Here is a 12,080-nt window from a genome sequence, read left to right as displayed (position 1 = left end):
ACAATAAAACCTAGCATGGTTCTACTAAGGGGTGTCTTCCCCAACAGCCTTGTGATTCCCTTAGCAAGGAAATGTATCATCTGACTTCCTAAAGTGCTCCCATAGTCCCCAGCACAGTGCTGGTCCTGTAACAAGCCTTAGATAAATACTTGATTCACTGATGTGATATAATAAGAAGCCAAATTAATGTGTGCATGGAGTGATGGAGGCAATCGTAACTGAGCAAGAATGCTGCAGGCAGAGATATTTTATGTGAACTCCCACAAACTAAGATGCTCACTAATGATAACATTATTTTAACTCCATTCTCTCAATGTTTTTTATTTACAGGTTGAATATTATTCTCTTTAAGAATATGTATCATAATAGGTCCGTCATACAGTTTGTCCTGTTCTGTAAACCATGCTCTAGCTGTGCATTCTCTGCTCAACCTCACTGGGGCCTTGCAACCCACCTGAGCTCCAGGGAAGTGCAGGCAGGAAGGGGCTCTCAGCTTCCCTCCTGCACTGCAGGCAAAGGCAGAGAGTTCAGAAGCTGCTGGAAGGACTGCGGAGAAGGAACACGTGCACAAGTCTAATGCCTATCTGGTTCTACTATGAGGACTTGAAATCTATTCCCTAAGCATGAAGTGCTTCAGGAGCCTCTCTCAAAGCACCATTTTGCTGCTGTGATATCTAAGACTCATTTGAAACTTGAGATACATTCAGCAGTTTAATTTAGAAGACTGTGTGATGGCATTAAACACACTGCTCAAAATTTGGTGCCAAATGAAAGTCAGACAGTTCATCTAAGCCTCTTGCCTCTGAAGCTCCCCCATGCTAGGTTTCTATGACCTGAAGAAACCAAATAGCATTCCATTTAGCCTCTGTACAAGCCATCTAGACAAAGGACAAAAAGATCAGCTTTTCACTGGAGATACGTATTATATACAAATATATAATATCCTCTGATTTTTTTTGTTTGCTTCACTTTTGGAAAATAAACTACCATTTTAGGCCTTCCTCACTGACAAAATCAATTCTTTTAGAGGTAGAGTTTTAGGTGCAATGGAAGTACCCTCTGCCTTCTGAAATTCCCTCTGCTCAGCTGCTCATAGGTGAGTGAAAGCTCTTTAGCCAAAGCATTTATTTAGAAAAATATATGTCTTAAAATATAGAATTGAGGCAGTGACTTGTACACTCCTTGATACGAAAGTGTAAATGGTTCCTATAACAAATTGCTCATTTCGGGGAGGACTGGGCTCTCCAGGGCACTGGGCGCCATCCCACATTGTGGAGGAGGACGAAATGGCACAAAGGGCACAAACGAGCTCTAAAGAAAGAAAAGATCAGGCCAGGTGCCGTGGCTCATGCCTGTAATCCCAGCACTTTGGAAGGCCCAGGCAGGCAGATCACTTGAGGTCAGGAGTTCGTAACCAGCCTGGCGAACATGGCGAAACCCCATCTCTAATAAAAATACAAAAATTAGCAGAGTGTGGTGGCGTGTGCCTGTCATCCCAGCTACTCAGGAGGCTGAGGCAGGAGAATCACTTGAACCCAGGAGGCGGAGGTTGCAGTGAGCCGAGATCATGCCATTGCAATACAGCATGAGCAACAAGAGCAAAACTCTATCTCAAAAAATGTAAATAAATAAAATAAAATAATAATAATAATAAAGGAAAGATCAGAGCTGTTGAACACCAGCAGCACAAATTTCACAATTTTGTCTATTTTGGAAAACAGAAATTTCATGAAATGGACAGCACTATACAATCCTGCCTTTTAAAATAATTTTCTTGAAGTATGTTTGCCTTGTACTAATTGCTAATTAAATAGAACTGTCCTAGTATGATAGTTACATAATTTCTTCTCATGTTCAGTTTTCAGAAAAATATATTTTAACAACTGACACTTTTTTATTTCTATAAGCAAATGGAATATTTAGATAGATGTTGGTCACTTTTCTCCAGTATGTTCTGTAGATGAACTGAAAAACCCTAATTCCCTGGTACTGCCACCAGAAAATCCATCCTTTTTTTTCCTTGTTTGCATTGAGAAACTAGGATTACTTCTCTCCCTTCTGCCCATTTTTCCCAACAAATCACTGTCCCTGTTATTATATATATTCACTGCTAAGGGCCAGAAGCCACTGAGAACAAAACACAGAATAAGAATAGTACATAAAATTGCTGTGGAGCCTCTGGGTTTTTTTGCTGCAATAGACATCTCAGTTGCAGACGTCAGATGCACTTCAGGAAGTTGGTTGCAAAATCTTGGCCCAAATCAAGGATGTTATTGTTTCTTTTGCCTGCTAACTCTTCATCCTCTCTCTGCTTCTCTCTCTTCCCACGTCTCAGTAAGCCCGCCTGTGTCTCTGTCTGTTTGTCTGTGTCTCTTTTAGGCTGTGTGACTCACCTGCAAACTCTCAGCCCAGTGAGTTGAAAATTGCTATCCCGTAATGTCTGAAATTGATTTCTTCTGTCTGAATAATGCCTCTAGAGTTTGGAGAACAGCTCCAAAAGGATACAGTAATATACAAAAACATGAGTGAGCCCAGACCTATTCTAAATAAGTTCTTTTTTATTTATAATACATATGTAAGAGAGTGTATATATTTAAAGGAATGGAATGTATTTGCATTAAAATCAGAATCTGATGGCCCACCAAGATATAAAATCAAGCAAGAGCTATCACAAAGTCTGCCTTTCCAACAAGACTCCATGTTGTCCCCTCTGTTCTCATCATGGGTCTACCTAGATCCCATCATCCCATCTGCACAGACTGGGTTGGGGCACCTTGACACCCCTGACTTGCCTTTCACTATCCAATGGCCCACCCCACTACAAGTGAATCATCCTTCTGTAACTGCAATGTAAAATTTTTTAAAGAATGGCCATTTTACAAATCGTCATAGGATTATTCCATTTTAAATAATAATTCTGGTAATATGTCAAAATGACTTATTTTCTATGATACTTCAAATTTTCTCACAATTTTCCCCTTTAAGCTTTTTCTTACTTCCATATTTTTAGCTCTTAATTCTTCCTTATCCTTAATCTCATCTAGAATAACAGCTTCAGGCTCTCATCCCATTGGGTTTTGTCATTTTGCCTGAAATTTTTACTGCTTCTTTACAGACGTTTTTTAGAATTTGGTTTTAGCCTTTATTTTCGATTTGATTTCTCTTATCTCAAATTTTAAATTTTAGCTTTAATGTTTAACATTCTTATTAGACCTCAACTCCCCTACTTTATGGGAACGAAAGCGTTAATAAAATACTCTCATGTGTTTAGCTTTTCTTAACATTTTATGTTCTTACAAATGCTTATTTCCCCAATTGTTTCTCTTCTCCCATCCTTTTCAGTATCTTTTTTATAATATTTGTTGAGAACATTGTCCATTTGTGCTGAAATTCCTTAATGAGTCTAAGTCATCAAAAAATAGGGGCGGATAAATATTTTGCTCCTAGAATTGTCCTTATGATTGCTTCACTGGTTTTTCCAAACAGATCTCCTGGACCTAAATACTTCATAATGATAGATATGAAAAAACAAACTTAAGACACTTAATCTACAGGTTAACCCTTAGAATATAAAGTTTTTCCAGGTATGCTTTTCTTCATAAAAACCTCCTACCATCCAAGCCTTATGTGGAAAGATACAAATTTTGACACTTATCATCTCTGTCCCCATATACTATACTGTACCATGAGCCTGGGTGTTTTGGAAATTCAAAGCTAAGACAAGGTTCTCCATTCACTGTCCTGGGTCAGAAATTCTAAGTAAGCAGGTGGCAATGGGCCTTCTGATGGTTACGTACAATTCATAATATGGTAGAGGAACCAGAGACATCTTCTACTTATACTTGAATGCTCAACACATTTTCTGGGTTGTGTTAATTCCCCTCTCAGAGGAGTCATCCAAGAATCTCCTCAGTGTTATAATCCATTGACTTCTTTCTCTCATTGAAAGAGTTAAGACAAAGCTTGCAATGAGAATTTTATCCAAATTCTTCCAGGGGTGGGATGTCCTATTTTGGTCAGAAATTATACTGAAGGATTTCAGGCTACAAAAATATATCAGAACCTAAAGAGAGGGTAGAAACATTTTACTCTAGGCAATGCTTTTTTGTTCTAAGAAAATCTGAGATGACAACTAGATGGAGATGCTCTTCCTAAAGGAAAACTAGATATTCTTCTGGTAAAAAAACAGAATTTCTAAAAGACAATTTAAACAGCCCATCAGGGTATAGACAAGAATCAAATTGCTCCTGATTTTCTGTACTATATATCACTCCTGTTAAACTCTAGTATGTGGTAATATCTTATTATGAGGTTAATCTGAATTTGGGTAATTAGCAATGGCGTTGAACATCTCTATGTGGTTGTTGGCCATTTGTGTTTGTTCTTTGATGAAGTGTGTCCAAATCTTTTGCCCATTTTTAATTGAGATTTTTTCCCCTTATTATTGACCTATAAGGGTTTTTAATATATTCTTAATACAAGTGATTTGTTAAATACATATTTTGAAAATATATTTTCTAATCTTTGGCCTTTCTTTTTATTTTCTTAAAAACCCAGAGAGGCTATCTATGTGTTTTTGCTGAGATTACGCAGCAAGCCAGCTTGATTCTACTTCTAGCATTATTTCCACTATGCAGCACTGAGGGCAGTTTTCTCTGCAGAAACTTTACTGACAATTCAGGAAATATACCATAGATCAGGTGCTTATGGATAGGGAGCAGACTGGGGACAGGAATCTGTAATAACTCTGTTGCTTCTTAAGTAGGAATTCTTTGGCAATTTGCTATGTGAGGAGACTTCCAGGCTCAAGTGTTAATTGTAATCCCTTTGTTTTTAAAATAGCAGATCGTAGAATAAATAAATCTTACTTTCTCTTTTTTTTTTTAAAAAAAGCAGGCCTCAATATACTAAAATATTCACTCTATATATAAACAAATGTAAGCTTTAATAGAGTATAAAAATGGCTTTGCAAAAATGTCAATGGGCCAGTTGCTATGAATAGTAGTTTATACATAAGCACAGAATGTTGCTGAATTATTAGAACCCCAGTCATTCAAGACCATGACAATGGCCTCAGAGTTATTCTCATCTCTACAGAAACACACATTCTAATTCGTGAAGAATATTGATATATTTGTGCCGATTCATTCATGTTCTTCCACCTAATCTCCTGAAGTAACTGATTGGGTGTTTTGGAAATTTAAATCTAATTTAAATTAGAAGGAGATGCGAAGTGACCCAGACTTGGATTTAACCAAAACCTTTTGTCTAATGCATCTAACCAACTTATGTTATTGTTCTCCCTAACAACAAAACTGGTTAAAATGTTTCCTAATGATCTGAAAGAACTGTTGTTTATACACACAGCAACTAATTTGTTTTAAGACAGTTTCAAAATTATTGAGAAGAACCATATTTCCTAAATAATTCACTTTAAAGTAAATGGCAATTTATTATTTACCAAGAGATTGTTATATTGCAAAGAGAAAAGATTTTGGAACACACGCACAAGTCTCTCCTCAACTGAGACAAATGTGTGTTCTTTCTATTTTGTAGATGCAAGCTTCTTTCTGAGTTCCTGTAATGCTCCCTAATGTAAAAATTTCTTTAAAAACTGGAAAATAGAACTTCCTCTTTTTCCGACTGGAACCATGGAGGGTGTAGAAGAGAAGAAGGAGGTTTCTGCTGTGACAGAAATCCTTAAGAAAAAGCGAAGGAATTTCATAGAGCTGAAGATCAAGCACCTGAGAAAGAAGTTTGCCCAAAAGATGTTTCGAAAGGCAAGGAAGAAGCTTATCTATGAAAAAGAGAAGCACTATTACAAGGAATATAGGCAGATTTACAGAACTGAAATTCGAATGGTGAGGATGGCAAGAAAAGCTGGCAACTTCTATGTACCTGCAGAACCCAAATTCATTGGCCTTTGTCATCAAGATCAGAGGTATCAATGGTGTGAGCCCAAAGGTCCAAAAGGTGTTGCAGATTCTTCGCCTTCGTCAAATCTTCAATGGAACCTGTGTGAAGATCAACAAGGCTTCAATTAACATGCTGAGGATTGTAGAGCCATTGATTGCATGGGGGAACCCAAATCTAAAGTCAGTAAATGAACTAATCTACAAGGGTGGTTATGGCAAAATCAATAAGAAAATTGCTTTGACAGATCATGCTTTGATTGCTCCATCTCTTGGTAAATATGGCATCATCTGCATGGAGGATCTGATTCATGAGATCTATACTGTTGGAAAATGCTTCAAAGAAGCAAATAACTTCCTGTGGCCCTTGAAATTATCTTTTCCATGAGGCAGAATAAAGAAAACAGCCATCCATTTTGCAGAAAGAGGAGATGCTGGCAAGAGGGAGGACCAGATCAACAGGCTTATTAGAATAATGTCTACCATGATTATTTTTCTAAGCTGGTTGTACCTGCTTTCAAACTGAACAACGACAACAAAAAAAACCTGAAAATAAATACACCTGGAGAAGGTTCCCTAACCCAAGAATGAACCAAGGATTTCTCTGAATTGTGGGCTTGGATTCTTGGCTAGTCATGTCCTCTTATCCATGCTATAAGCATGGTCCCAGCTACCTAGATACAGAGGACAGTCTATCCCGGTTTTTAAAAGGGCAACTCCTTACTTTCCCCCAGATTTGCAGACTCGTTAATTTATTACACAATCAAAAATGTAAGCTACGTTTCTGCCTGATACCTTTCTGGCACACTGGGCCTTCTTAGACCTATGGGTCATTAGATTGACTTGCAGACTTTGGACATGATGAATCCTCAGATTACCAAAGTTGTACTCATTTTTTATGTATCAGTTTTTGTAAAAGTCTAAGTTACATATGACTGTAGTTTAAGGTTAAATATTCCATTAATGTTGTTAAATAAAATAGCAATTCTCCTGACCACTTCTTCTTGTCCAATTTTCTCCTCTCTACAAGTAGCCACATTCAATTCTACTAAAGCTGATATTTTAAGAAATTTCTTTGATATTATTAAGTAACATGTTTGATAATTCTTGATTAGTCAGTTTTAGTTTTGTGAAAAGAATACCCATTATGGCAGATGAAAATGAAGCTTCATTTCTTCCCTTACCCCTCTACATTTCCTCTTTCTCATCTCCCTATCCTCCCATAGAGTTATACCATAATTTCAATTGATTGATATTCAATATTTACAGGACTACAGTAACACTATTCTCAAATGAGATATGCAGTAAACCGATTGCTTTCATTTGCCGTACAACTCTCTGTCCTGCAGTTAATCATTGTATAATTGTTTAATTTTCTATTAAATTAGCACCAATTTAACCCCAAACTTTCTCCCAATCCTGTATCTTCCCTCAGGAAATAGAGACACATAAAGCGATATCTCAATTTCATCTTCTTGAAGAAATAGCTCCTGGAGCCCTATGAAGAGTGCTCACATGAACCTGTTGCTTGCTATGCCTTTATCCCTCCTGGACATTCCTTTTTTCTCTCCTCTATCAGAAATAAAACAGGAAAGTATTGATTTTCCTATTCTTTTTAATCCCATACCTTTCTCATTCTTAGGTTACTTATTTTAACAGAGAATATTAGCCAGTATTTCCCTAAGATTGGATGTATTCAGGATAAATTTTTTGAGAACCTACATACCTAAGAATATCTTTATATTTTTTGCATACTTGGTTGATAATTGTCCTGATCATAGAACTATAGATGGAAAATGATTTTTCCTTCAGAATTTTGTGTTCTAGCTTCTAGGATCATAGAGAACCCACATGATTCATGATTCTTTCTTTGTGGTTTTTATTTCCTCTGGAATAGCACTGTTCAATTGAAATATAAGGTAATCTACAAATGTTAGCCACATATGCAATTTTAAAATTTTAGTAGCACGTTTTAAAATATTAAAAAGAAACAGGTGAAATTAATTTTAGTATTTTATTTAACCAAATATATCCGGATGTTATCATTAAGAAGTGATCAATATAAATCATTGTAAGAAAGTATTTTACCAGCTTTTAAAATCTAGGTCTTCAAAATACAAGGTGTATTTAATTTGTATATAATGTGTATTTCACACTTATAGTATGTTTGTTTGGACTAGATGCATAACAAAAGCTCCATCGTCACATGTGGTTTGCGGCAACTTTATTGGACAGTGATACTCAAGAAAGACATAGGTATTTTCTTTGCTGCTAGTCTTCTACTAATTTGCCTTGATGAGGGCTGAATTTTGCCTATTTTTCTAGGCATTCAGTGAGACCATCTGCCCGACAACTCATTTGTATCAGTTCTAGTAAAATTCTTTAAATTATTGCCTTGATAACTCTCCTCTTTCTCCATTTCTATTTACTCTGTTTCTGAAACTTGCTATTCAACAGATAAGACACCAACTGTGCTTGCTGATCCTCTCATTTATTTCTCCCATTTTTCGATTTATTTTTCTTAGTTCTGCTTTCCAAATTTTTTATTTTCTAATACTTTCCGTAGAATTTTAGTTATATTTTTAACTTCAAAAAGGTATTTGTGTCCTGCATGTCCATGTTTGACTGCACCTGTTCTTGTTTCAGGATTACAATATCTCCTTGTAGCTGAGCATATTTGTGATATTTTAAAAATCTTTTCCTCCTTATAGTCTCTGTTTCCTCCAAACTTCTTTTTTTCCCCTCTTCATTTGCTTAGTCTCTGATTTTTTATGTAAGAGGCTTTCCTCAGCTATCTGGCAACCCTCAGTTTTCTGTTCTTATTTGTAAGTGGGAAACTAATGAGTTGATTCATTGAGTATATGAGTTAAGCCTCTCAAGGATTCATTTTATCATAAGGTGAGCTGACTGTGCCATTTCATTGGAAAACCAGTGATGTTAATATTTTTAGAGCTTTGCTCTTCCACTGATCAGACATTCCAGAGAAAGTTCTTCCATTCTCCTGTTCTAAGGATAGCAGACTGGTTATTTGATGCTAGGAGCCTAGTAAGAGACGAGGAAAAGAGAGCATCAGCATCATATATGCCTGTGTGCACTTAATCGAACTGCTACCAGTACAGAATCTCCATTTTCAACTGTAACCGAAGGACCCTTTTTCAGAAACCCTCTATGTTACCCACTGAAAAAAATAAACCTCTAGTATTCTGCCAGGGGTGGGGGAAGCTGCATAATTTCTTCACTCTTTAGAGGCTCTTTTACTGTGCTGCATTTTGGCATGGTGCCACAAACATATGCTGAGAAACGCTGTATGAAAGAGCTCTATTAAAAGGCCATTGTGAGTTCCACTTTCATTCATTTATTAATATTTCACTGTTTAGGAAATTTTCAGGCATGCTCTTGGGTTAGAGTTTGGAATTTGGAAAACTAATTTGGGCCAGAATAGTTTTCAAAGATTTTTCTTCATAAAAGTACAACATGTCTCCTGCATCCTTTGTCTAGCCACTGATAGAAACACCTACCCAACTTCAACTACTTGGTGTGAAGTCTTTGGATGTAAGTCCAAACTTGTTACCAGGTTCAGCATTCACAAAGCTGCCGCCCTCTCCTACCCCTCGCAACGCCTACCTACTTTTGAAGTACGCAGTTAGGATATACTGCCACCAGGTGGTAGATCTTGGTATCATTCCCAATGTCTCAACTCCAAATCGCATGTTTTGAAGGAAATTCAAGGTTTATCCAATTAATGTTTCTACTAGTGCTATTTATGAAAATGTTTCAATGAAGAGCCTAAACATTTAAATATGTCATAGTAAAAACATTCACATCAATTGTTTTTCTTTGAAAAACAGTTTCTAACGGAAACATATTCTTCTCACTAGTTTTTGTTATTAAAAACAACTTAATCTAATCCTGTTCTACTTCCATTATTAGCAGTATTTTATATAACACTTGTTCTAACATCTCTTCAATCTTAAATTTCAAATCGATTGGTTTTAAATATTTACATATTTAAATATTACATATTTTTCCAAGTACTTATGTTCCACAAGCATCAAAGATTATGAAATATATCTCCACTTCCCCTAGTATTTAGTTTATGCTGTCTACTGAGCTCCTCCAATGTATTAGTGATATCTAAAAGATTTTTCCTATACCTCATTAAAGCAAGAGACCATGCCAGGAGCCAAAATCTAGATGAGCCAAAAGCCATTATTAGAATAAATAAGTCTGCTCAATAAAAATGAGCAAACTACTGATACACACTACTTAGGCACTGTACATCCTTTATGCTGTGTGGAAAAAAGAAAAGCCTCTCCCAAGTGATCATATACTGTGTGATTCCATTACATAACATTCCTGAACTGACAAAATTATAGAGATGAAAAACAATTAGTAGTCATCAGGGGTTAGGGATGGTGGGGGAAGAGAAGCAGGTGTGACTAAAGGAACAGCAAGAGGGAGATCTTTGTGGTGATGGAATAGTTCTGTACTTTGACTGTGGTGGAGGTTCCATGAATATACACACGTGATGAAATGACATAGAACTACACATGCACATTGGTATAGTTTGGATAAGTCTCCATATCTCACACTGAAACGTGATCCCCACTGTTGGAGGTAGATACTAGTGGGATGTGTTTGCCTCATGGAGGTAGATTCCTCATGAATGGGTGTGGCTGCCATCCCCACGGTAATGAGTGAGTTTTTGCTCTATTAACTATCTGATTGTTTATAACAGCCTGAGAAATCCTAGCTACAGCAATCAGGCAAGAGAAAGAAATAAAAGGCATCCAAGTAAGAAAAGAGGAAATCAAACTATCTCACTTAACTGACAATATGATTTTTTACCTAGAAAACCCTAAAGACTCTTCCAAAAGGCTCCTGGAACTAATAAATTACTTCAGTAAAGTTTCAGGGCACAAAATCAACGTACAAAAGTCAACAGCATGTCTACACACCAGTAACATTCAAGCTGAGAGCCAAATCAGTTGCAATCCCATTTACAATAGCTAAAAAATAATAATAATAACATACCTAGAAATACATATAACTGAGGAAGTGAAAGATCTCCACAAGGAGAATTACAAAACACTGCTGAAAGAAATCATAGATGACACAAACAAATAGAAAAACATTCCATGCTCATGGATTGGAAGAGTCAATATAATTAAAAATATTTGGCCATACTCTCCTAAGCAAACTACAGATTCAACACTATTCCTATCAAGCTACCAAGGTCATTTCTCACAGAACTGGAAAAAAAACTATTCCGAAATTCATATGGAACCAAAAGAGCCTGAATAGCCAAAGCAATTCTAAGCAAAAAGAACAAAGCCAGAGGCATCACATTACCTGACTTCAAACTATACCATACGGCTACAATAACCAAAGCAGCATGGAACTGGTACAAAAACAGATACATAGACCAATGAAACAGTTTAGAGAACCCAGAAATAAAGCCACACACCTACAGTCATCTGATCTTCAACTAAATTTTGCAAAAATAAGCAATAGGGAAAGGACTCCCTATCCAATACATGGTGCTGTGAGAGCTGGCTGTCCATCTGCAGAAAAATGAAACTGAACCTCTACCTTTTACCATATACCAAAATTGACTCAAAATGGATAAAAGATTTAAATGTAAGACCTCAAACTTTAAGAATCCGAAAAGAAAACCCAGGAAACACCATTCTGGATGTCGACCTTCGGAAAGAATTTATGATTAAGTCCTCAGAAGCAATAGCAACAAAAACAAAAATTGACAAGTGGAACCTAATTAAACTAAAGACCTTTTGCACAGCAAAAGAAACTATCAACAGTTAACAGACAACCTACAGAATGGAAAATATTTGCAAATTATGCATCTGACAAAGGTCTAATATCCAGAATCTATAAGGAACTAAAACTAATCATCAATAACACAACATTAAAAAGTGGGCAAAAGACTTAAACAGATACTTCTCAAAAGAAGATATACAAGCAGCCAACAAACATATGAAAAAATGTTCCACATCACTGATCATCAGAGAAACATAAAATCACAATGAGACACCATCTCATATCAGCCAGAATGGTGATTATTGAAAAGTCAAAAAACAGATGCTGGCAAGGCTACAGAGAAAAGGGAACTCTGGTACACTGTTGGTGGGAATGAAAATTAGTTCAGGC

General features: G+C 36.4%; 1 pseudogene; it reads left to right on the top strand.

Moving 5' to 3' along the window:
- Positions 1–5,651: 5,651 nt before the first annotated feature.
- Positions 5,652–6,438, top strand: LOC129041654 (large ribosomal subunit protein uL30-like; annotated as a pseudogene).
- The last annotated feature ends 5,642 nt before the right edge of the window (positions 6,439–12,080 follow it).

This window comes from Pongo pygmaeus, chromosome 6 (assembly GCF_028885625.2).
Source record: "Pongo pygmaeus isolate AG05252 chromosome 6, NHGRI_mPonPyg2-v2.0_pri, whole genome shotgun sequence".
Taxonomy (NCBI): Eukaryota; Metazoa; Chordata; class Mammalia; order Primates; family Hominidae; genus Pongo; species Pongo pygmaeus.
This window is presented reverse-complemented; position numbering and strand designations above follow the sequence as displayed.